The following is a 26,819-nucleotide window of genomic DNA, read 5'->3' as shown; positions in this document are numbered from 1 at the left end:
GCTAGCAAGGTGTCAAAAACTTGATGACCAAAAAAAAAAAAGGGAAACAGTGATGAAGTACAGGTAGTTGACTTACAACAGTTCGCTTAGTGACTGTTTGAAGTTACAATGGCACTGAAAAAAGTGCCCCCAAGCCACAGCCGAGCAAGACACCTGCCTGCCCGGCGGCGCTCTTCCTCCTGTCTGAGGTTTTCATTGTTGTAAGTATTTCTGTTGAGGATTGGCAGCGGGGGTGAGGTGGGGGGTGTTTGGTTTTTATTTCCCCCGTCGGCTGGGTGGATACAGCAGGTTTTGGTCACTTCACATGACCCTGGGACACTGTGACTGTCATAAACATGAAACAGTTGCCAAGCATCTGAATGTAAATCACACGACCCTGGAGATGCTGCAACATTCCAGCTGATCGGCGCTTCTTCTGGGTTCAGAAGCGCCAGGATCAGCGCTGAGCTCCAGCTGGAGCCTAGCGCTGATCCTGGCGCTTCCGCTGAGCCCTGACAGCCCTGCAGCTCCAGGCATCTCTCACTCAGGCTTGTGCGGTGCTGCCACCGGTTCAGCTCATTCCCCTCCCCTGCTATCACTTTTCTAGGATGGTCGTGTACCACTTGCCAGGTGCCAATGTACCACAGCTGGTACCCATACCACTGGTTGAAAAGCCCTGGTATATACTGCTGATAATCTGAACTGTGACTGTGAGCCACTTAGAGAATATCATTGTTTTTATTTAGTTGCTTGCACTATACATAGTAAGAGCATGCATGCCAAATAGAGGTTTACTAGTTGCATCTCATCCCTCTCTTGCCTGTAAATTTCCTCTAGTTTATTCATTCAAGAAGTTCTATTTTTCTAAACATTTTCAAGAAACTATTGGATCTCTTTTTACTTGCAATGGTCAAATATTACAATTTTATTTTATTTCATTTTAATGCAACTAAACCTCAAAATATAGTAAATATTTTTGGGATATACATAGAAAATGAAATTGTAGTTTTGATCGCGATACATAGAAGAATGTCTTTTGATTTTATATAGCTGTCAACTGATGATTTATTATCTAAGAATAAGTTTGTTTTTTAAGAATGGAATGGGTAAAAATAAAAGCTAATATTTTGAGAAACATGGAGGAGGAAAAGGCTATGCAGAAGAAAAACAGCACAGGCAAAAAGATTGTTGTATAATCCTTGGATGCACCAGGCAATCAACTGTAATATTCATGAAGATTTTGAAAATACATAACCATAAGCATTATGTACAAAATATTATAATCTTGTGCAATGTTAATTTGCTGCTTCCCTATTGTAATGAAATAGAATACTGTTAAGATAACACTACAAAAGGAATTGTGTGATAAAAGCCACAAGTTGATGTTCCATCAAAGAACTATTTCAAAAGCTGAAATACTTCTCAATTGTTACAAAAGGAACACTGCTAGGGATAACTCAAATATGTGTATAATTCTTCCTATGTTTTTGTTTCTGAAATGTGCTACCAACATTCAAAGATTAATTAAAGTAAGTTATAAAGATTTTTTAAACTAAGCTAAGATACAAATATATTTCATAACAGAAGTTGAACGGACATTAAGGGTAGCTTACTATGAACCAGGGGATGTGATGTTTATTTAAAATGGATACATAAAAAGATGTGCTTTTCTTTGACATAACCGCAGTATTAAGTGTGACACAACATCAAAACACAATGTACCTGATATTAACTTTGGTTTCTATCAATAAGTTTAAAGGACTATAATTTTCTGAGTAGTTTCAAAATTCACCTGTAAGATGGGAACATAACTTTTTATTTAAAAATCAGCACATTTGAATCAAGATACATACATATTTAACAAATGCTATTGTGGCAATCTATTGAAGTAACCTGGAAAGGTTTAAGACTTTTTCTTGAGGAAAGGAACAAGTACTGCTGATCTCAGTTATCATGCATGCTGTCAAGAGTCAGGCACTATTATTAAACTTCATGTCTCCACAGCTATTTATATTTCCGTTTTAAATATGCCTTAGGAAATATTAATTTGTATTAACAGTAACTTGTAAATCTAATCAAGCAGAGAATTCTCAAAGTTTATGGAATCTCAGATGCATAAATGTGGGATTTAACACTACTTTTTTAAAATGACTTTCCATTTCTCTATTCGTTCACATCACACTAAAATGAATTTTTTGTAGGATTTTCTAGTCAGAAACAAGTATTTCTGTGATAAGCTGATAAAACAGCAACATCTTTCTTGCTTCTTTAAGTTATCTACTGCCTTGAAATAACAAGTGTCATTGACCCTACTGCTGCCTGAAACGGCAATATAAAATTGGAATAATCTATCCAACACTTCTAGACTTCTACACTTCCTTGTAATGATAGCTTCCCTTCCACCTCTGCAGTCCTGAAAAAATGAATAGCTTAGCACCTCAATAATCAGGTACAACAATAGAAAATGAGAAAACTCATCAGCATCAGTGCAACCTTTTGTGAATACGGTATATAAAAGCCCACATCACTATTCACATTTCCCATCTTATATGCTTTAAAGAGGACATGACAGAAAAATACCAGTTTCAATTTCAATTTATTATGTTCAAAGATCAGCCAACATTATAGTTTCACACAATATCTGAAAGAAATGGGCTGGTTATCCTATGCAATCTGTATGACCAGAAACAATTACAATTTGTCCCAGCAAACAAATATATTATGGAAAATAATCTAAATTTAGGCCATTTTCCATTGTGACAATAAAAAGGAAAGTTCTCAAATCAAGGTCAAATCTAAATAACTTTTCTGTCTAAGTATTAATTGCCAGATCTTAGTGACTAATGCTAATATGAGGTTGATTATATAATTAACCAATTAAATGACTTATATATCTTATATAGTTAGCATTAATATAAATCTACATGGAAAATATTCTCCTAATAATTAGTTGTTACCATTTCAAGTTTGATTTTAACAAGATAGAGGAAAACTCACAATGCTTGTACTTCTGGAAGAAGGAGATTTTAGTTGCACAAACATGGTTCTACTAAGTAGACCAGACTAAGAAATAAACTCGACAGGAAGGTTGAAGCTCCTTTAACTGAGACTGGTATTGAACGATTGTGTTGTATTTGATCCTACTTATACTTCAGTAAATTAGGGAAACAGCTGCCTGATCTGCTTCTGAATGTTATTCAGACATTCTGGTTTTAGAAAATGCCTTGGCAATAGAGCTGGCAGAAATGCTTTACTAAACTACATGTTAAGATAATCTAGGATTACATATATTAAACTACAATGTGGCTTGTTTAGTTTTGTTTAGTGCAGTGTATGAACCCAACTTTATTCATTATGCTTTATGCTTCCACACTGTGAACATAACTTCTCTAGTTTTTTTCAATAGAGTATATTTTAAGCAAAGTGTAACATAATAAAATGTTTTAATCCAGCTATGATTCACCACTGTGCTCAAACTGAGATAATGACTAAAAAGCATAAATTACTACATAATCTCAGAACATTACACCTGCCTCAGAAACAATTCTAATATAATTAAAGACAATTGAAAAAAAACCCCAATTGTTATTATGAAAAAGTTGGATTGCAGGGAAGTAGCTGTATTTTACCACCACATTTATAGAACTATCTTCAGATGACATGATAAAAAAACAGCAAGAAATATCAACATAATAAAATTATGTCTTAGAGAAGTATTTGTATGACCCAATACCCATGAAGATATCTCAAGAGCTTCAACTGGACATTTTTAATTGATAAAATAAAATAGAATATCAGACAATCCTGGCAATAACATTGTTTCAAACACTGTTGAAGCATCTGGCCTTACTGTATTTATTTTCAAAGCATTCAAATTATTCTATTGCAGTGATAAAAAATAAGCAATGAAAAAATAATCAAATTTAGAGAAACTTTTCTGTTAGCAAATACTGATGAAAGAAATTCAGAACACAGCACTTTTTTAGATAATTTGTAGAATCCAATTCTATATTGAGCGAAATGACTGGCCCTTATCAAATAGGTGAAAGTATCACAAACAATTATGGAAAAGCATCCTTCTTGTGGAAACAGGTACACCAAGAAAAAAAAATCTCCCATTTAACCATCTTCTGGAAACTTAATGTTAATTAGCTAGGCTATGAGTTTGTTTTGTTTATAACCTGGAACAGATTTTTGTTGTTGTTGTTGTTAGTTGCGAAGTCGTGTCCGACCCATTGCGACCCTATGGACAACGTTCCTCCAGGCCTTCCTGTCCTCTACCATCTACTGGAGTCCATTTAAGCTCACGCCTCCTGCTTCAGTAACTCCATCCAGCCATCTCATTCTCTGTCGTCCCCTTCTTCTATTGCCCTCAATCTTTCCCAGCATTAGGCTCTTCTCCAGTGAGTCCTTCTCATTAGGTGGCCAAAGTATTTGAGTTTTAGTAATAGGAACAGATTTTAGTAATAGGATTACATAACATATCTGTGCATGAACTGGTTTGAAGGTGGAGAAGATGGGAAAGGAAGATTTTATCTTTGAACTTCTCCAGTGTTCCATTAAAAGGTCAGGTACAGTATTTAGATTACCAGAACTATGTTCCAGCTGAAGGGTAAGAAATGTGGCGTCCTGACTATAATTCTCATAACACAGGACATGAGACATAATAGAAATTGTTCCAGAAATAAATCAGCAAGTCTAGATTGTTACCTGTTTCTTAGTCCATTTTCCTTGCTTGTTTATTTTACTCTAGAATTTTATTTATATTTCATATTTCTTTACCAACTATCTCCCTCAGAGAAGGGCTCTGGGCAATGTACAATGTAATAGCTATCTTCTTGAAAATATTGTCAGGAGGAGAAGGACAGCGATGATCAGCTGTGGGCAGTGGTGTTCGGGGCGGTCAGAAGGGCAGAGATGGGGTGGGAGATAGGCAGGAGCTGGGAGTTTGAAGCGAGCACAGCCAAGGCAGGAGAAGCACTTCATTTTGACTTCTACTGTGGTGAGAGCTACCTTAGGTTGCCTGGTTAATTTCTGGAGTTCTCAGAGACTTCTTTCTCTCAGCCTCTTGCATTCTGCTGTCAGGCTGAACTTGCTGAGATAATCTGCCCTGGGCAAATTGGTGGGTGTTTGAAATCTTCCCTGCTTGTAGATGATTTTCTGGAAGGTGATGTCCAATTGTCTGGAGATCTTTTTAACATTCTTTTCCAGCTTTACATGCATCTAATATTTTGCCTTCTTTCTGTAGATCACAGAGAATTATTTCGATCTCTAGACATGGTGATACTTCACACTTCGGCAAGAAAAAGCAAATCAAACCAAATTCCTAAGGTTTAAGCAAGACAACTTCCTCCCAGATCTTCTCTAATAATGTTCTAATCAAGTTCTACCAAATCTGGTGCACCTGATTTTAATTTTAGGTATTTGAGACAGTGATTAGTGGAGGGGTACTAAGTTCTCACAAAGGAATATAATGGTAAGAAGGAATAACCTTGAGGAACAGGGGAAATCGCAACCATGACAACACATTAAGAACTCCCTACTTCTCACTTCACACATACAGTATAACGGGATGAAGGTGGGGAAGCACATTCAGACTGGCAAGATTTGGTTACTTTAATCTTATAATAAAAGTAGTATTAGCATGTGTGATTTCTATGATTCTACATATGTTCAGGTAATCCAGAATGAATTTATTGGCATTAAATCTTATCCAGCCCATAACACACAATTACTGGCATTCAAAGTATAAGATAAGGTTACTTAATATACCACTAATTTACTGATAATTATAGCCATTTCAATTTTATTGTTTTACATGGAAAAATTTAACAAGAACTAAATCCAAATCTGAATTTTATTTATTCTGCAACTGCATGCTTTCAACAGAGCCATTTATAACATAGTGAACTGCAACTATTAAGCAATATGGAAATAATTATTTAGTTTATTGCATTTAGAAACGTTATGTGGTCACTCTTTTAAACCAGTAATTCTGAGTTACTAACCCATTTACAAAAACAAAAACTGAAACAAAAATAAAGAAAAAACTGACCCATCATACAACAATTACCTGTATATGGGGCTAACATCCAAGTCCTAATATCTAAGGAAAAAACCAGATCTTAAACGGCCTCCTGCAAGGGCAAGGCCTTCTGAATCTCAAGGGGGAGGCTGTTCCACAAGTCTGGAACTGCTCATTCTTGCAGAATGATACTGTTTAATAGAGGGAGCATACCTATCCTGTGGGATGTGGTTGAACAGGCAGAGACCTCAAAGACAGGAAATTCTGTAAGTAACTGTCAAGTGCCATGAAGGGTTTTAAAGGTGACCAACGCCACTTTTAAGGCAGACTGGAAGCCAATGTGGCTTAGGCATTGTACACGGGAACTCTGGAGCATCCAAAATTGGACGCGGTACTGTATTTTTGGTACAGTTAAAGTTTCCAAGTGTTGTTCAATGCAAGCCCCATGTAGACCACATTGCAATAATCCAGTCAGAAAGTGATTAAGGAATGAGTGGTAGAAGCAAAGTTTTCTATTCCAGAAATGAGTGCAACTGATGCATAAGATGAATCTGTGCAAAGGCTCCCCTGGCCCTAGTTGCTGCCTGCCATGACTAAGTAAGAGCCATGAGTCTAAAAGGACTCCCAGATAACACATCAACTAAGTCCAGAAGTATGCAACTCTTATCAAAAGTTCCAACTCCATCACCCAGGGTGATTTTTCATCTTTACATGAATAAAAATAGCACAGATTATATTGTCATCTTTATTTCTATAAAATAGATATGTGCCTTAGAACAGGTTGGTTGAGTTCTTTATATGGGTGGCTATATTATGTGACTCACATAATATTTTAGCGCAATACAAGAACAGCTGACATACCTGAAGGGCTAGGTATATGCCTGGATAATAACAAAGATAAATCTACATTTTATAGAACAGACTTAATCCATATATGTGTGCATTTTTAAATGATCAAGTAAGCATTACCAAAGCCATAGAAAGCTTTAAAATAATTATGCATTTAATTTGAATCCAATAAAATATTTAGACTGAAAAATTTCTAACCAAATCTATAAACACTTATCAAGACACACATTCCATATCCAACTTTTAAAGTAAAAAGAGCTAAAAGACAACATTTTTACAACAAATTTCCTATGCCCCATCAAATACCACTCACAAGGGTCACCACCTTAAAAAAATACATTTTCATGTGTACAGAACAAACAAATGTCAAGAAAGGTCAGCAGCACTAGCAAAATGTCACTTAGTCTAAAACAATTGCATTATTAGTACTATTAATATTCATTAATATCACAGAAATTTATCCTGGTATTTATTTTAACCGGCATTATAGCAGAGTCAACATAGTCAATGAATAAAACTAATTACAATGTTATTATATAGTGCAGATAGTAGCAAGTATGATTTGGGCAATTTTCTTATATAGACACGAATACACAGATAGGTGTGTATGTATACAAACGCACATACTAGTTATTTGAAAATAAGGCAGCATTTCATTCTATATTAAATGCAAATACACAAATATTATAAAATACTGTATTTACAAGTATAAATACATATATATATATATATATATATATATATATATATATATATATATATATATATATATATATATATAATTATTTAAACTTATAACTTATATACCGCCCTTCTCCCGTAGGACTCAGGGCGGTTCACAAGTTTTTTTTAAAAAACAATGCAACAAATTACAAAAATTAAAAACAATTAAAATGATTACACTAACCTTGAAATAAAACCCAATTACAATTAAAATACAATTAAAACCCCAGTTAATACTCTCAGTCCAGGCCAGAAAGCTCGAAGAGCCAGGTCTTCAGGTTCCGGCGGAATGAGCGAAGGTCAGGGGCAGTCCTAAGCTCTACAGGCAGCTGGTTCCAAAGGGCCGGCGCACCCACAGAGAAGGCCCTCCCCCTGGGTATTGTCCGCCGGCAATCTTTTACCGGCGGTACCCTGAGGAGACCCTCCCTGTGGGAGCGCACAGGATGAAGGGAGCTTGTATTTACAGTATATAAATACTGTATTTTCAAGTATTGTTCTCCTATTATAAGCTTTCTCTCAATTAGTTACGCTATTTTATTCAAACCAATTAATAAAAAATGTAACTAGGAATAATCAACTTGCTATGACAACAAGCTGGTATCATTACAGCCCATTTTGTCTTCATTCATATACCATAATGAGTAGAAAGCTTCCAGTAAGAAAAAAACTAGGATAACTAAAAATCATATTTACTTCAAAACGGCCAAAAATATAGCAAAGGCACAAAGATCAGTAGCATTTATATTGCATTGCCCCTCTTGGCAAATAAGAAAAAGTTGTTCCAAAGGTTAATTACAAAATTTACATTCCATAAATATGTACTCAGAAGAATTTCTTATTGATTTAGTGTTGTTTACCTGAAAGTAAACTTTAAGCCATGCAATTAAAATGATTAGCAGAATTGCACCTTAAGTATATTTAAGTCTAGTAGGATATATACTGATTTTTACATTGAGGAACTGAACTAAATCTTTACATTTTGGATTTATTACTACAAATAAACTTCACAGTCACTGAAAAGTTCACAGAAAGCCAAAGTCCTAGAAAATGCACTTTCTCTCCTAGTTAAGATTTTAGCTTCCTAATGATACCTATGTAGCAGATAGTAATTTTATAAAACAGAAGTGTGTGAAACTGACTTACGTTACAACATGTGTTTCATTCTTTTGTTTAAAAAGATAAGAGACTAAAAGAAGAATGAATAACAAAATACTGAAAACTTTTGGAGAGCTAAATACAGGTAAAATCCCTTTCCAGGAATATGAAGAACCCCCAAGACTTTCAAAAATTGAGTACCGTAGACATATCTCTTCTGTATTTTTCAGAAAAAACAAAATAAAGATCACCTGGGTTTAAACGTATTAAGTTATAAAAGATATTAACAGCTACTGAGAAAACTTGCAGAAATTGATTTTATGAAAACAATGATATCCAGTTTCCTTTATTTATGCAATGTCTGAACATCTTTTTCCCCATTTAATTATGCAGTGTGAAAGAAGACATGCCACCATGTATTACATGACAGGATTTATGTTCTGAATCTTTACCTATGGGAAGCTGAGCCAACATTTCATGCTAAAGTTGGCAGTTATGTAAATACTCAATAACTTCTCACTTCAAGGCCACCAAGTACAACACAATCTGTTAATTTGTGAGAAATATAGGAAGAAAAGGCTGCAACGGGTATAAGAAACACATCTCACAATAGCAACATCCAATAAATTGTTGTTTTACTTCTTTCTTGAATACAATAATATTTCTTAACTAGCAACACTATAACTGTGAGTTCTGTAAAGCCCTGGAGGGAGGTGGGGGGGGGGAAGAGATCTTTACCATACCTAGCTATTTCCATTTTTTATACTGAGTAATACATCTAACAATCCTTTCCAATATCTGAAAATTAATTATGGCTTTTAGTAATTTCATAAATCGACTTTATTTAAAATAGAGATGATCAATATGTCTATCTTCAGTTACAAGAAAGAACTTATCAGAAATCTTCTGAAGTCAGTGGTTTAGGGCACATATCTAATAAATCTATCATTTTTTTATTTTTTTGCATACACGTTTCCACTGTTTCATATTACTGTAAGTGAATTTGCCTTAGCTCCCTAATTGTATCCTTTTCTTCCTAATCTTTATTCTAGCTTTCCATTCTTTTAAAATTCTATCTTCCCCATTTCAATTAATTAATTCCCTATTGAAGTCTCACCCTAAACATAGCCTTCTAAACACAAGCCTTCTAAATTATTGAACTGATAGCCAACAAATTTTACTGGGCATATTGGCTAGAGACCAATTAACTACACTTAATTGTTTAAAATTTGGTTGGTGCAATCACATCTTCAAAAGTAACAGTGTCTCAAAACACAGTGTCTAAAATCTCCGAATTTAAAGAGCAAAGTTCCAAAATTCCTGTACTCTTCTGTGAATCTAAGCAGATTTCATCCCCTCAAAAGAGATTACAGGTAATCCTCAATTTACAACCATGTAACTGGCTTGTATTTAGGATAGTTGCACTTGCATGAGGTCCTGTGTTCACCATTTGTAACTTCCCAGCCTGCTCTCACAGCATCAGAACAACTTTTTCTAAATATTTAAAAGTCAAGCAAAGTCAATGGGAGAAGTCAGATTCACTTAACAACCTCATAATTCACTTAATAATGGCAGTGATTTGCTTAACAACTATGGCAAAAAGGACATAAAATAGGGCAAAACTCACTTAACTGCCTTGTTTAGCAATGAAAATTTTGGGCTCAATTGTGGACATAAGTCGAGGACTGCCTGTACTGGTCCTAGATGTATACATGACATCCCATTCTAAAATAAAAATAAATTGCAGGTTAAGTTTCTTCTTTTCTAATTAGCAATGAATACATAAAGCTTCAATTTTTCAAGCTATTGGAATCTCAGTAAAATTTGGCAATTAAAATTCAGCCCAAATAGAAATTGGGTTCATTTCATATACTGTGATTAATGAACATTCCTGGTTTTTTTTTAGGAAGAGAGAATTACTGAAAACTTCTATTTTACTCAATACACAGATCTAGGAACTCTAGAGAGAAAATGCAAGATATTAATCATTTTTAAATGTTTGTAATTAGCTGAAAAATGAATTAAAAATAATTTTATGCAAGAATTAAGACAACCAAGGTGCTCCATTCTATGCCAACGGAGCACTCCTCATGCTTTCATATACAAAGAAATAATAAGAGAAAGGGAACATGCATATATATGCACATGCACTACAAATGTCAGTCTTTTTATGTGAGCAGTTGACTTGCATTTCATGTTGCAAATTGCTGTTAGAACTCCCCTTGGTATGCTGAGTGTTGCTATTGAAGATCAAGTTTAAGTTGATCACTCAGACCCACAAGTCTGTCTTCCTGGATTTATAACATTATTTCAAGTATGAACACACTGATTTATATTTGCATATTTCTGCTGTTATCTTCAGGATCCATAAAAAATAAGTATACAAGCATGAAGTATAATACTATTTATTTGATTCTTTTTATTTACTTTTGTAAAATTTAACTAAATGTAGACAATTTTAAGATAAATTAGGTTCCTCCTAACATAACATTAGAAATATAGTCTGATATATGATAAAATGCATTAACAATTTTGGACAAAATATAGGGGGGGAACAATGGCAGAATATGTGGTTGAACTGACTGAAAATTATGTTATAAAAGAGAATGCTGATAAAATGATATAGCATTGGTATATGATTCCCAAAAAAATATCCAGAATGTACAAAGGTACTTCAAATATATGCAGGAGATATGGACAACATAAATGATAATTTAATCTTGGCTGGTGGATTTGTAAAAAAAATAATCCAGGAAATTTGGGGTTCAAATACATAGAATATCAAAAATTTTAAAGATCACATGTAACTGAAAGCATAAGTTTTCTTGCTTGAACTAATGGATAGACAATTAGAAAACAATGATGTTGTATTGTTTTTGTGTATGATAACTGCTGTGAGACTATCATACTCAGAAAAATGGAAAGACTCTGAAATACCCACAACAGAGGAATGCCTGATGAAGATTAGCAGAGATGGCAAAATTGACTAATTTGATTAGAAAAAAGGACAATAACTTCATTTATTAGTAACTGGAAATCCCTTATGGGCTTTTTGTTGAAAAAAGAAAAAAAATGAACTTGTGATTTATGAGTTTGATGATTTGAAAGGGTACATTATGGAAAGAAGGAAATTATGATGCATTTTTAGAAGGAGAGGTAAAACACACGTTTTTGTAACCACTATTAAAAAGACTGAAAACCACTTCTTTATAATCTTTTATCTTTTTCTTAACTATTCACTATTTTCTCTATTTTTAAATTCCTTTTCTACAATTTGTGTTCTTTTGTCTTATTTCTTTATTTATCTAATTTATATAGCCATATCTTACAAACAGGTGGATTATAGGCAGTGTACAACAAAACCAAAACAGTATCTAAAAGCAACATTATTTTAAAAAATACAAACAGGGCTAAAACAAATAGTAAACAAAGGGATGTTAATAATAATGGAGCCACCTCACTTGTTCACCTGTCCTTGAGGTCCCTAGGCCTTTTGGGAACCAGGTCTTGAGCCACCTTCAGAAGAGATGTATCCATCCTCATACCAGGGGGAGAATATTCTGCAATGTGGGTACCACAGCAAAGGCACATTTGATGCATAAGGCCATGTGTTGCTGTTCACCTGAGGTTGTATTTACCTACTTTTAAGAACTCTAAGTACCAGGTGATTTTTACCAGGGTGGATAATAATCAATTTTTTTAAAAAAATAAATAAAAAAGTCATATTTCTCTTATTTGAATTGGATTTTTTTTATTTAAATTGAATTTTTTTAATTTTTATAAAATTTACTTTAATAAAATGCTTTTCGAATAAAAATCTATCTAAATATAGTTTTCTATTTAAGATACATTAATGATTTAGTTAATTCAGCATGAAATGGAGCTTAGTTATGTGGCATGAGGCTATCTATTAGGGGTCTTCAAACTTGGCCCTTTTAAGACTTGAAGACTTCAACTCCCAGAATTCCGTAGCCAGGCATGCTAGCTGAGGAATTCTGGGAGTTGAAGTCCACAAGTTTGAAGACCCCTGCTGTATATTCTGCAATATTTACATTTTTGGTAAACTCATTCAATGAATGAGTTTGCAAGCTGAGCTAACATGCACTGCATTGATGCATTCACACAATTTCACAGTAACCATGAGACAAATCATAAAACAAAATTCAGGAATATTTTTATCCCATTGTTTTGCAAATCTATGTACGCTACAAACTGTATGATTGTTTGAAGAAAAATGCATCTGGACCAGGCTCTAAGGGTTTTAATTAAACAAAAGAATTTGAGTAGTTCTCCAACTATCATGTTTTCTCCAAAGTAAGACCTGGTCTTATATTATTTTGGCCTCCAAAAGAGGCATTAGGTCTTATTTTGGGGGAGATGTCTTATATTTTTTGTGATGGCGGTACCAACAGCCTGTCCAGCAGGTGCCTCTGTGGCTGCCGGCCCACTTCTGCTGCGGCCGCTCAGGGAAGGAGGCTGCACAGCACATTGCACTGCTCCCACAAGGTGAGGCAGGTGGGAGAGGTGGTGGAGGTACCCTACGGGCCCCGGTTACTTCAGGGCCCCACCAGCCAGGCCATTCCTTGCTCAGTGACCTACCCTTTCACTCCCCTCTCGAGCTGGACTACCATGCTATGGAGGATGGGTGGGGTAGGCTCAGTCCCCCTCCGCATTTCGGAGTCAGGGAGAAGTGATGATGAAAGGCTCTGCTGCTGCTGTGCGCCACTGGAGGAGTTTTCTTTGCACTTTGTCCCATAGATTGTCTGTCTGGCGGCAGCCGCCACATCCTCCTCCACCAACTCTCCTGTGGCTTGTGCCATGACCGGGAAGCGCAAGCCTCCCGTGCTGCCTCCTACAGCCAGCCCTCTGTCACCACCACTGGAGAGAACAGAGAATGAGGAAGGCCCAACTCAAAAATCAGGGTAGGTCTTATTTTCGGGGTAGATCTAATTTTCAGGGAAACACTGTATGTGTGATTAACCTATTAACCTAAAATCAATTCTGATTTCGCTGCTTTACTAATCTGACAGCTTATTATTCTAAATAGGAAACTTTCATTTTGTTTGCAAATAATAATATTAAAGATTCTAACTACTAGCAAGAATGATTCCTTACATTTAAAAAGCACCTGTCATTTTAGATCCATCATGGCAGCACCTGTTAAAGGGCATCCACTCACCTGCTGCCCGCCACGTCCCTCACCTTGTTGTGTCACTGCCACATCACCAGCCATCCATTAAAGTGAATGGGACTGTTGGTGAGACAGCAGAGGGTAAGAGGAGAAGCCACTGTGGGACAGAGATGACAGCTGCTCTTTAAAAATTATGATTTAAATCGAGTTGATTTAAATCAAACCTTTTTACTAGTGATTTAAATCATGATTTAAATTGACTTGATTTAAATTAAATCCACCCTGATTTTTACTATGTCCTGATATATAAAACCATAGAACTCAATGAGGGTGCATTTTCTTTTTCACGTGACTGTAACTGCATAGGCAACTGAACCCGTAACACTCAGTTGGATATGGTGGGACAAGCAGATGAAATCAGGCACAATGGTCCCTCACATAAACTGGTCCCATGCTATGCAGACCTTTACAAGTCAACACCAACACCTTGCATTAGACCCAGAAACAAGCTGGTAACAATGTAGCTCATGTAGTAGAGATGTAACATATGTTCTACCAGAAACATGCATAACTGCTTGTGTTGCTACATTTTGCAGTAGCTGAAATTTTTGTATATTCCTCAAGGGCAGTCCCATGTAAAGAGCATTGCAATAAGTCAATTGGGAGGAGCCCATGGCATCAGTGACAGAGAGCAGGGCCCCATGATATAGGAATGGATACAACTGGTGGCATAATTAAAGGCCCTTCTAGCCATGACTGACACCTGCTTTTTTCAGTCCAGGACGACCCCAGATTATGCACAGGGTTGGTTTCGGGCAATGAAACCCCATTCAGCACAAAAGATGGTATAGACTTGAATTCCCCCTCAACAATAACAATTTTCTCTCACACACACTTACAAGAAGACAAGAGCAACTTCAAAATAAGGCAATCTATTGTTAATGACTACAGTCCAGTGTAGGCAATCTTCATAACTAAACGTAAACATCAAACCAGCCTCAGCTTGAAGAAATGCTATACAATTTTCCATACCTAAAAATGAAAAATAAACAGATGATATGAAGGGTAAACATTTGTAAAACTTAAAATATTCTGTCACTTTAAGCAATTGATAGTTTTCACCTAAGAATTTGCTACTATGCAATTTGTACTAGTTAATTTATAACAAAAAGTTTGGAAACATGCCAAGATTTCTCCCCATTAAAAACACTCAAATATTTTCCTGCCAAAACCTCTTTGTCTTTACTCATACATTTACCCTTGTGCTACGTGGTTATTCCTGTTGGGCATCCTGTCTCCAACTTCCAAACCTGCAATAGTTGGTACTTTTATTATGGGTTTAAACCAGTGATGGCAAACCTTTTAGAGACCGAGTGCCCAAACTGCAACCCAAAACCCACTTATGTATCATCGGGTGCCAGAAGCGGGTGGCCAATTGGGTGGCCATGGTCCATTGGGTGGGCATGGCTGCAGTGGTAACAGCAGACTGGGCGGGACTAAAAAATTCAATCAATCAATTCCAACTTTGCGAGATCTTTTTTCCCCCGCGAGAAGTTGAAATTGATTGAACCTTTTTTTTTTTGCACATGGAGGCGGAGGCCTATAGCGAAAAGGTTTTATAAAACCCAGCTGAAGGCCTAGGGCTGGGCCGACGGCATGCGTGCCCACAGAGAGGGCTCTGCATGCCACCTTTGGCACCCATGCCATAGGTTCGCCACCACGGGTTTAAACCGACCATCAACATTTTGTCCAAAACGAAAAGGATCTGTCTGACATTAGAAACAAAGTTAGATGTATTACATTGTGTTGAAGCTGAATGGGATCTTCAGCCCTAAGATGAGTTTTTTAACTTGGGCAAAATTACTGTGCACAATATAACAAATGCCAATTCTTAGTGCTTTAATGCATTCTACCTCTTTTGTCTGCCAGATATCCATAAGCATTAGAAAACCAGCAAAATGGATAAAATTCTTTCACTGCACACGGAAGCCAAGACAAGAAAGAAAACATGGTTGAGTAACATAGTGCTTAAGAATAAATGTATGAGAGTATTTACATTTGGGTTATAAAATTTTATACCATGCCTTGCAACCACTTTTTTCCACTGGTTCAGCATCTTGCTAGGGAACCTGGTAATTCATATATAAGCGGAAAGGCATTGTGCCACCAAAGATTTTAAATCATCAGCAAGCATATTAGTAAAACTTTCATCAGAAGAGACAAAGCTATTACAAACAGCATGTACTTGTACTTTTAGAATATCCCACCATTTATCCACACTTGCCCATTCTTTTAGTTGATACATCTTATTACTATCCGTTATATTCCATGAAATAAACAGTCTTAATAAACTATTAGGCATTTTTCGTGATACTATCAGCAAGAATGGCCAAAAATGCTTTACCTCTTTTTTGGTAGGCAGGGGAGTCATGGGTGAAAATGGAAACAGGTGGATTTTGGAAGTCATTATTGCATTCCCACCTTTAACCCTTCCCTCCCCAAACTGTTTTTTTTTCCTTTCAGAACAATTTCTGTCTTTTCAGAGGATTGGGGTTGTTTTAAATGTAAGAACAGGAACATTTACCTTTCAGAATTGCCATTCACATCTCCACCCTTAAAGCTTACCAAAAGCAAGGGCTATTGAGAAATTAACATGGGAACAGAAGGAGTTTTTCCACATTTGATTCTGAAGAAATATTGTGTCATAATTTTGAGGTGTGCCTCATATAATGGTTTCTTGAATGGCTTTGATGTTAAAATATAAACTAGGAATCTGAGGATTGTTCTTTATTGGGGAGAGGGCAATTGAACCCTCTTGACATCCTTGTACAGTCCCATGAAAAGCATTTGAGGAGATGTGCATATCAGGTGTTTTGTTTGTTCCAACTGAGGCTGACAAAAAGCTGTAGTCTTATTCAATGTATATGATGTAAAAGGTCCTAGAATAAATCCCCACATCTCTGGAGCAATTTTTCAGAGCAACTTTTCAAACTAAAATTGTTTACCCCTCTTCTTTGACTTAAAGTATCCCACTGGGGGAAAAAAATCACCCATAGGTCTGGACTAAATCCAGTGACTGGTCTCTTAAAAGCTATTATTTATTGTAAAATTGCTTGTCAAATAAAATACAATTGGTTGGACTTACATAATACAATAAGCCACACTAAGGCTTAACGTAATGTGTGAACTAGTCAATGAGTTGGAGCATCGTACAAATGAAGAACTGCTGGCTAAGCTGCTCTAGGTTGAAATTCAAGAGCTATGAAATACTGTACTGTATCTTCCGCATTCCTGAGTTTATAAAAAGAGGAATCACATAATGACACTGAATGTCAACAGAAAAAAAATTCACCCAAAGCATTATTAACTATTGTAATGTAGTATTGTATTCCTTTATCGTTAACATGATATGTAATGAGGAACACTTAGATAGATTACACTACAGGAAGTCCTCAATTTATGACCCCCATTGAGTCCAAAATTTCTATTGCTAAGCAAAACAGTTAGGTGACTTTTGCCCCATTTTACAACGTTTTTGCCACAGCTGTTAAGTGAATCATGCAAATCTGGTTTCTCCCATTGACTTTACTTGTTGGAAGCCAGCTGGGAAGATTACAAATGATGATCACATGACCCGACAGTGCAATTATCATAAATACATGCCAGTTGCCAAGTGTCCAAATTCTGATCACATGATCTTGGGAATGCTGAAATGAGTGAAAAAGTGTGAAAAACAGTCATAGTTTTTCCAGTGCCTTTGTAACCTCAGTCACTAAACTGATGGTTGTAACTACCTGCATTGTATGGAAAATTGTTCTACAATAAGCTATTAGGTGTCTCTTCAACTCAAAATATGGATTTTTATGCAACGAAATAGCTACCAAATGAGTCCAGAAAAGAGAGTTCTTTTTTTTTTTTGAGATCCATAGACAGGTACAGCAGGTGGGCCAACATCAAATCTGAAGTATCTTTCCTACTTTGGAGCCAAACACTGCACACTTCTAAACACTGACACTCAGTTCTGTTGTATATTTAATTTCTGAAAGCATTTTTTCACATTTTAATATTTTAATTCAGTAATAATTTTTAAATCAATCAAATAATATATATATATATATATATATATATATATATATATATATATATATATATATATATATATATATAATATAACTTCTTTAAACCTGCTAAGAGTTATTGAGACATACAGTCTTGGCACATTAAATCTGCTATTCATATTGACCAATTCCCACTGGAATCAATGAGACTTGATTAGCATTTCAGAAAACACTACTTCAGCTATAATATCGTCAAATTCAGTCAAGAGACAGCTGGATTATGAGCCAAAGGTTTTGTTTTTTTATTATTCAAATTTATATAGCTGCCAATCTCATAAAACAACTGACCCTTAGTTATATTTTCTTACCCTTACCATTCCCTGTTATACCCTGGTGTCCATTTGCCTACTTGCAACACTAATCTTCTATACATAATTATGTTATAGCTGTTTAGTTAAAAGCAGTATGATTGGTGGCTTTTTATTACTTTACAAGCAGTGATGGTACCAGAATGCACATGGCACAAAAGAAAGAACAGTTGTTAGACTCCAAAGAAAGATTTGCTTGTTCACTAATGTTTATAGTATGGATAATAGGTGGCACAGTCAGTCATACTGAAAGCTTATGATTAGTCAATTTGAAAATAAAAGGACCCAAGATAAAACAAGGAACCCAAATCAGTAATATTTAGGAACATATTTATAGATGCCTTCTTTTAACAAATCATCCTTAAATGTATGTATTGTACTATTAAGTTCAATATATACACAGCCTTCTAGACTGCTACTTTTCAATATTGTAACAGCATCTGCTAATGCCAGACACAACCATTTTTCTTAACCATTTCTTATCATAGCATTCATAACTTTGCAATAATTCATCTCAGTAATTCAAGATCAAATTTCCCCAAAGCCTCCCCCATCAGAAGGGAAACTTGCCTTCTTTTCAATAAATTTCAATAAATTTTAATAGCAAGATAAATAGCAAGATAAATTTTAATAGCAAGTCCTTTTCAATAGCCCACTATTAGTGATAGTTGTGACATTAAAACAGTTTCTCTGGATTTTGTTATAAGCAAAAGGATGGTCAAGGATTCATGCAATCCATAAAGGATTTTTGTTTTTATCTCAGTGCTATTAGTAATCCCAACACAGCAGCAAAAGAGTAAAATAAAATGGGATCATTAGAAGGAAAATTTAATTATCCAGCAACATCAATGAAACAGACATTACTGAAGAGGACTAAATCCTCCATGTTTCTCTTTATACCATTCCCATTAACTATATTATTCCCCAACCAGCATATAAAACAGCAGCTTAATAGAAAAAGAGGAACATAATTTCTCTGTACTGGGACAAAAAATAGATGTTTACAATGTTTTTGTAAGTGTGATCATATATATATATCTTAATGTTAACTGCACATGGAGTATAATTGTAGATCAAAAGATCAGGAAGTTTCCCGTTGAAAAAAAGACAAGGATGCATTGCTACCAAGGAAAAATCCAAGAATTGAATAAATTATACATGATTGTTAAATGAAATATACTACAGATAGTCCTTGGCTTACAACCAGTCATTTAATGACCATTCAAAGTTACAATGGCACTGAAAAAAGTAACATATGACTGTTTTTCACACTTATAACCACTCCAGCATCCCCATGGTCATGTGATTAAAATTTGGAAACTTGGCAATTGGTTCATGTTTATGAGGGTTGCAATCTCCCAGGGCCATGTGATCACCTTTTGCAACTTCTAACAAGCAAAGTCAATAGGGAAGTCAGATTCATTTGACAACTGTGTTGCTAACTTATCAACTGCAGCGATTCACTTACCAACTGTGGCAAGAAAGGTCACAAATGGGGCAAAACTCAACAACTCTTTTGCAACAGAAATTTTGGGCTCAGTTGTGGTCTACCTGTACAGTATGTATCAAAGTTATTCTGTAGTATACAATAAAAATCATAAGACCAAAGTTAATATTAGATACATTAAACTTAGAAATAAAAAAATCAACAACTAAAAATTATTTAAAACAAAGTCTTATGGGGGCATTCTAGAAAGCTACAAAAAGGCCAAATCCCTTCAACATAGCACAGAATAATTTCCAGAAGCTCAGAGGGACTACAGAATGTCTTGACCCCAAGTTACCAGAAAACAAGACCATAGCAACTGTAAGAAAAATTCAATGGTATGAGGAGCATTATTATTGGATTCAATGTGTATAAAATAAAAAAAAACAAACCCAGCACTTTATAATTAGGTTTAATTGAGTTTAGGTGTGGCAATTCCATTTATTGGCTTGCCACTATAATAGGAACTTGCAGCAAGATCTGGCTTCCTTGTATACAAGATACATTTGTGGTGATTATTACATGTTTAGAGCAGAAGCAGACTGCTAGCTTTCTCCTATGCAGAGGATGCATACCAAATATAACTGGAGTAGTACTTTCCAATGTTACTTGTTTCAATGTTTGAGCAAGAAGGTTTCCTCTTTTCTTTTTGGTTCAGGCAGCAAAAGAAACAAATCATGTCATATGTATTCAGAATCTATATACCTAAATGCTAAAACAATGTCCAATGAATACATATTATCAGTGCTTTTTTTGTAAAAGAAAAAGGTGCCGGAACTCACACATGTCATACAATCCACCTTGCCTACCCTACAAGGTTCCATCCAAAAAAGGTGCCAGAACTCCGTTCTGAGCGTTCTATGAGAAAAAAAGCCCTGCATATTATGAAAAGCAATTTTGTTTGCAGGTTCAAGTATTTAAATCTACATAAGTCAATAAGACTTTAGATGGCAAAAATATTAAACACATTCATTTACTCCAAATTTCAACCCAATTCAAAATAGTGTTACCAGTATAACTCAACCATTAATGCAATATTATACACAAAGATGTTTTCATTTTCTTTTATTCTTTTCTCGTGAGTTAATGAGCAAGTAACAAGCAACATGGGAAGACACGATGATATGCCATTTTCTGAGAAAGTGGTCTGAAGGTCTAGTTGTGTGAAACAGGTCTTTTGTAGTCCAGTTTTAATGTAATGCAGGCAACATATCACCTACTCACAATCTTAAGAACTCTACAATAATTGGGGACAGGATGCAACCCAAATAAACCCTGAAGAGTTTTTGCAACTGGAAAAAATAATATTTAATCCTTGCAGTATCTTTTTGAAATATATCCAGGTCAACATACCAAATAAGAAGACACTGTCATATTTAGATTTTTCAAGGTAGTAAATTATGTATTGAGCCACACACACACAGTGATGATTAAAGTTTTTTGCCTGAATCTCTAAAATAAAAGAAATGGGAACTAGGAAAGGGAAAACAGTTTTTTGTTATTCAGTATAATCCATCTATATTTTGCAGCATCACATGATTTGAGTACTGTAGTCCCAAAAGCATAGATGTAAAAAGAGATATATACAAAATACAAATGCATACTTTGCCTTTCAAAAAATAGATAATTGCAGAATAACTTTAAAGAATTTTTTTTCTCCCAAAACTACAAGTTAGAAAAGATTGAACCCCAATTAAATTGCAAATAAAATTGCTTGTTACTAGCAATATTTATCTAAAAAGTCTTCAATTTGGCTTTAAATCCATAGCATTCTTTAAACAAATACTTATCACCATTAATCTTGTAGTGAGAGTAGCCTAAATTCACAAGATAAAAGTAAGCAGTTCATTTCCATGCCTTTTCATTGACTCATTATCATAAAAATGAAGTAGTTCTCTTCTCTTTGCCTTCAGCTTAATCCATATAAACAGGTAACCTGACACTAACACCTCCCATTTCATCTAATCCAATGGTTTTTGCTGTTACATTTTCCAGCTCTAGTACAGGAGACAACCAAGCAGACTAACAGAGTAACAAGATAACAGATCATCACAACCACTTAATTAAGCAGATGTGATAACCCATACTATATAACAGGATGCAGAGAAACTTGTTTGCACATGTGGATCATTTTTAATTGAACTGAATATATCCCTGATTCTTAACAAAACATCAAAAGGTCTAATTTCAATGTTTATGGTATGTCTTCAATAAAAGGAGAACATGACAATACATTTGTACAACAAATCTTTCATAAATATTAATTGTGTGACATGCCAATAGAACCTTTAAGCCAAATGAAATCAAGATTTAAAACAAGTAGAATACATTATTAAGTCAAGCTCCACTCTTGTAACTGCATCCATGCAGTTTTCTTGGCAACTTTATGGAAGTGATCTATCATTCCTTCTTCTAAGATTTTTTTTTAAAATTCTCAATCTTGCCATCAGCTGTGAAATTCCCAAAGAGCACCCATCCACATATTAAGAGTCAACTTTGCTTAGCTTCCAAGATCACCCAAGGACAGCAAAATTGTTGCCACTCACTGAGATCATTCAAAAAGCATCATTTAACTAAGTGACTTCCTCCAAAGCAGACAACTTGTAATGTGGCTTCCAATGAAACATCCTAAATGTTTTATCATTAAAATGACTGTACAATGTATACTTTGAATTTATTCCATAAAATGTATTGAGAAAAAAATCTTATTAAATATAAAATTAAAAAGAATACAAGTGTAAGAGTTGCACAGTGTCCAGAATTCAAAAAGAAAAATACAATTCAGGGTATCCATTAATTCACAGGTAGCATGTTCAGAAGCATTTTAAACCAATGTCTTTTTCTGGGTTTGTCTGCAGCTGAAGAAAGCAATTGCATGAGCCCAGGAAAAGACACAACTGCTTTAAGGCAGAGGTCCCCAACCTTTGGGGCATCATGGACCGGTTCTGTGGAGAAAAGTTTTTCCATTGACTGCAAAGTGCATGGTTTGTTCAGACCGGTTGTTGGCATGCCACAGACTGGTACTGGTCCATGGACGGGGGGGTTGGGGACCCCTGCTTTAAGGTGTTTCCAACAGCTGCTTCTTGCATGCCTATTGCATGTATTGAGACACACTGTACATTTTGAATCCAGATCTGTGCATAGCCTAGCAAATATTATGATAGCGCTAATAAATAGCAGTTTGATATAGTGGTTAAGACTGTGAGTTCTAATTCTGCCTTAGGCATGAAACTGGATAACATTGGGCCAGTCATTTATTCTCACCCCAACACATCTCAAAGGGTTGTTGTTGGGGAAAATAAGAGAAGGAAGGTGTATTATAAATGTTCACCACCTTGAGTTACTTATAAAGTAATAAAGGTGGGATAAAAAACAAACAAATAAACAAACATAAGCATATCTTTATATAATGTGCTTATTATACTAATAAATTTAATCACATACCAATGTTAATTTTTATTATAAAAACTGGTGAACTAAATTGCAGTAAATAACTTCATGTGCTTTCTATTTGAGGGGAATACAACCTCCATCAGCTATATCCAAATATGGCCAGATTTTAAGAACTGTGGTCCAAAACATTTGATGGGTATCATTTATTGATTTCCTAGTATAAAATATCTCAAAGTACAAATATACTGCTTTCTTAGCTAATACAAAGATTATAAACTAAAGTATGAAGATAAAACACATATAATTACTGTATTTGGTTTTCAGGTAATACATGCAATGTATAGTTTGCATTTTCAAAAACCAGAAAACTGATAAAAGTTAAACTGTTTCACTATTTTAAGTTTCTAAAGTTCTAATTATACTAATTTAATTTATACTAATTATACTAATTTACAAATAACTATTACTTTCACATCAGTATTATATTGTTTTGATATTAGCAATATATAAATTTAAAATTATAGCCAACTTATAATCATTTTTTTTCTCTGCAGGTGACATCAGCATGGAGTACATTCAGCAAAGTATGTAACCTAGACACAGAAAGAATCCAGATGCATTGGAATTTTGATAAACAAGAAACAATTTTCTACACTAATACATAAACCATAAATAAGTTAATCTATCAGTAGAGTGATGTAATTTAATCTTAAAATTTAAAAACTCTTTTCATACTTTAAAGTTGCACACTGTCACTATTTCTTTCTGTTTTTCTGAATGGCATTTTGAACCTCAGCTTCTGGCTTAATGCATTTTTTTTTCCTACGAGAAAAGGTAAAAAGGCAGTTTTACACAAGGCACTCCTTTAGAGTATTATATTTTACTCTTCCTAAAGGTTTACTTCAGACTTGTAAAACAAATTGCAAAGGGTCTTCATAAAAACATCTTTATGATTTATCAACATTTTACCATGCTACATTACCTATGCAGCGACAGAAGCGGCTGCTCTGAGATTGTGATATTGCCACACCAAATCCTGACAGATGCAATTCACTATATAAATATATATGCATCTCTTGAACAGGTAAAGTAATATAACTCTAGTTTCATTTTTAACTCTCAAGAGCAGATATAGAAAACATGCTCTAAAAGGTAAAGGCTAGCAGGCTGTTTCAATTTTTTTAAACGTAACATTTCATCTATTTCAATTTCACTCCTGAAAAATACATTAAGCTTTTATATTATGAACCATTCCCATGCCTTTGCTACTTATTTTCCAATACCTTTATCTCTGCAACTAAGTAATTCCACTGGGGACCCCAGCATGCCTTCAGGCAACCTAATTTCGTCGTTTCTTCACTCCCTCTAAAGAATAACGTAATCCTGCTGCTTCTTCGGCTAATATAATAGGACGCAACGCAACACTGCACGCTTCAGGACAGCCATTCTCCCTCAAGCCTTTGGATTTTCGAAACGAATACATTCCGAATACGTCCCTCTCTTATTGCTATTACTTGGAGCACGGCTTCACAAAATAAGAAGGAAAGGAAAAAAACAATAATAATCTTTGGGATCTTTTGCTGTCTTTCGCAAGCAAGACACCAGCCTTAATTCTAAACCGCCTCTTCAACTGCTTCTGGAGCAATTCGGCTAATCTGACAAGGTTTCCTTTTCAGGAGACGTTGCATTTATTCAGGAAATTCACAATTGTTCCAACCCAACGCGAGACAACGTCGATCCGGCGACTCCAACAACCATCGCTCAACCCCGCGCACCCTTCTGAGCGTTGTCACACACGCTTGCAATACGGTTGGGGTCAGCCCACAATTCACACTCAAGACCCGGACAATCCCCGGGGAGAGCGAAGCGGCAATTTTGCTTTGCCTCTCTACCTTTACTGCAGCGTTTCCCAACCTTAGGAACTTGAAGATGCGTGGACTTCAACTCCCAGAATTCCCCAGCCAGCTATGCTGGCTGGGGAATTCTGGGAGTTGAAGTCCACGCATCTTCAAGTTCCTAAGGTTGGGAAACGCTGCTTTACTGTACGGAGAACGACGTAATAATATTTGGAGCTGTAGGAGAAAGGGGGTGGGGGGTGTTCGGGGAGGGGGGTGGGTGTTTCGCACGTTAACCTGGCAAGTTTCTTTTTTTTTTTAAAAGAGAGGCAGAGATTTCCTTACCTTCATAAAACGAGCCTCGTCCTTCCCGAGAACGATAAACGAAGCCACAAACCAACTCGAAAGCCGAAAGGCAAAGTAAAAAAAAAAAAAAAAGGAAGGTGTGTGTGTGTGTGTGTGTGTATTTACACACACCCCCCTCCCAAAAAAAAAAAAAAGGGCGAGTTCAAGCCCTTCCTCGCTCAGTTCAATGTAGTCCTTGGGTCCCCACGCGACAGCAGGCCGAAAGGAAGGGGGGTCTCCAGCAGCCGTTGCCCCGAGCGCCCCGCTCTCAACTCGAGGCCCCCCCACATTCCTACTGCAAGCAGAAAAGGCGAGGATGAGGGAGAGAGAGAGAGAGAGAGAGGAGAGAGAGAGAGAGAGAGAGAGAGAGAGAGAGAGAGAGAGAGGGGAGACGCGGAAGGCGACCGAGTCTTCCCGCCTCCCCAGCCGCAGGGGAAACCGAGCGAGAAAGGGGCAAAGGAAGGTTCAGCCGTCGCCTCCCTGAGGGGAAAGCACCCCCGTCTCACCCCACCCACCCACCCCAAGGAGGGTTTCTTCCTCTTCTCTCGCTTCCTTCTCCTGGAACCGGAGTGTGTGTGTGGGGAGGGGGGGAAGGGAGGCGCGGTAGCTATCCAGCAGGGCAATGCCTGTCTGCGCTGAGGAAAGAAGGGGAGGGGGGGGCCGAGGACTGGCAGCAATTGCTGGCGCTGCCGCCGCCGCCGCCTCCTCCCGTCTTTCTCCCCTCCCCAGAGCCAACCTCCCTCCCTTCCCGCCCTCCCTCCTGCCTGCCCTCAGACAGGCAGCAGCATAGCAACCAACATGGCAGCCGCGCAGTCACCCAGTCGCGAGTGGACGGGGCCGGCTCTCGCGAGAGCTCCCGGCTTCCACCTCCTCGCCTCTCTCTCTCTCTCTCTCTCTCTCTCTCTCTCTCTCTCTCTCTTGCCTTTCCTCCCCCCCCCCCTCCCCGCAGGACACGCCTCTTCGGCGGCCGCTGGCCTGGCTGTGTCTGCCGCGAGATTGGACGTTGCTACCTGAAGCTCCGCCCTTCCCTTTTCTCGGGCGGCCCATTGGTTGGCCGACACGTCTGTTAAAGTGTCTGGGGAAAAAAGAAAAAAAAAAAACAAACTAGAGCGCTCTAGAGTAGAGGATTTCAGGAAACCTTTTTCTCTGCGAGTCCCGAATTACTTTTCGGGCCGCTCAGGATGGTTTTGTGGGTTTGTAGCATTTGGGGAGACTGTTTGCAAAAGATAAGGAAAAGGGAGATCGGAGGCGCTCACATTACAGAGCAGAGAAGTGGCATCTGCTGGTATGTCTGAAGAGGGGGCGACTCTTCGAAAATGTGTATTTGTGTAGATTCGTGTGTGTACGTGTGTGTCGTATGTTTTCCTGTTGTTCGTTTCATTCTTGGATGGTTGGTTTTTTTTCCACGTAGAAGTCCTGTCTAAAAATTAAAAAAGCCATTTAAATCTATCCATTAATTCTATAAAATAAAGTTCCGGCTTCAAATCCTCTGTATAAAAAAAGTATGTATTTGAATTCAATTTTTTAAAGCT

The 26,819-nt window shown here is 36.5% G+C and overlaps 1 protein-coding gene across 6 annotated transcripts in view; it reads right to left on the bottom strand.

Annotated features, from left to right (window-relative positions):
• PTPN4 (protein tyrosine phosphatase non-receptor type 4) overlaps positions 1 to 25,337 on the bottom strand; it is a 102,343-nt gene extending 77,006 nt beyond the window's left edge. For all 6 annotated transcript variants that reach the window (XR_014490874.1, XR_014490875.1, XM_083349846.1 and 3 more), the window contains exon 1: positions 25,288 to 25,337. The gene's annotated coding sequence lies outside the window, so the exon portion shown is untranslated. The remainder of the gene's footprint in view (positions 1 to 25,287) is intronic.
• Between the last annotated feature and the right edge of the window lie 1,482 nt (positions 25,338 to 26,819).

This window comes from Vipera ursinii (assembly GCF_947247035.1).
Source record: "Vipera ursinii genome assembly, chromosome: 1".
In the NCBI taxonomy this organism is placed as follows: Eukaryota; Metazoa; Chordata; class Lepidosauria; order Squamata; family Viperidae; genus Vipera; species Vipera ursinii.
Note: the sequence above shows the minus strand (reverse complement) of the source record. Positions and strands in the feature narration are given on the sequence as shown.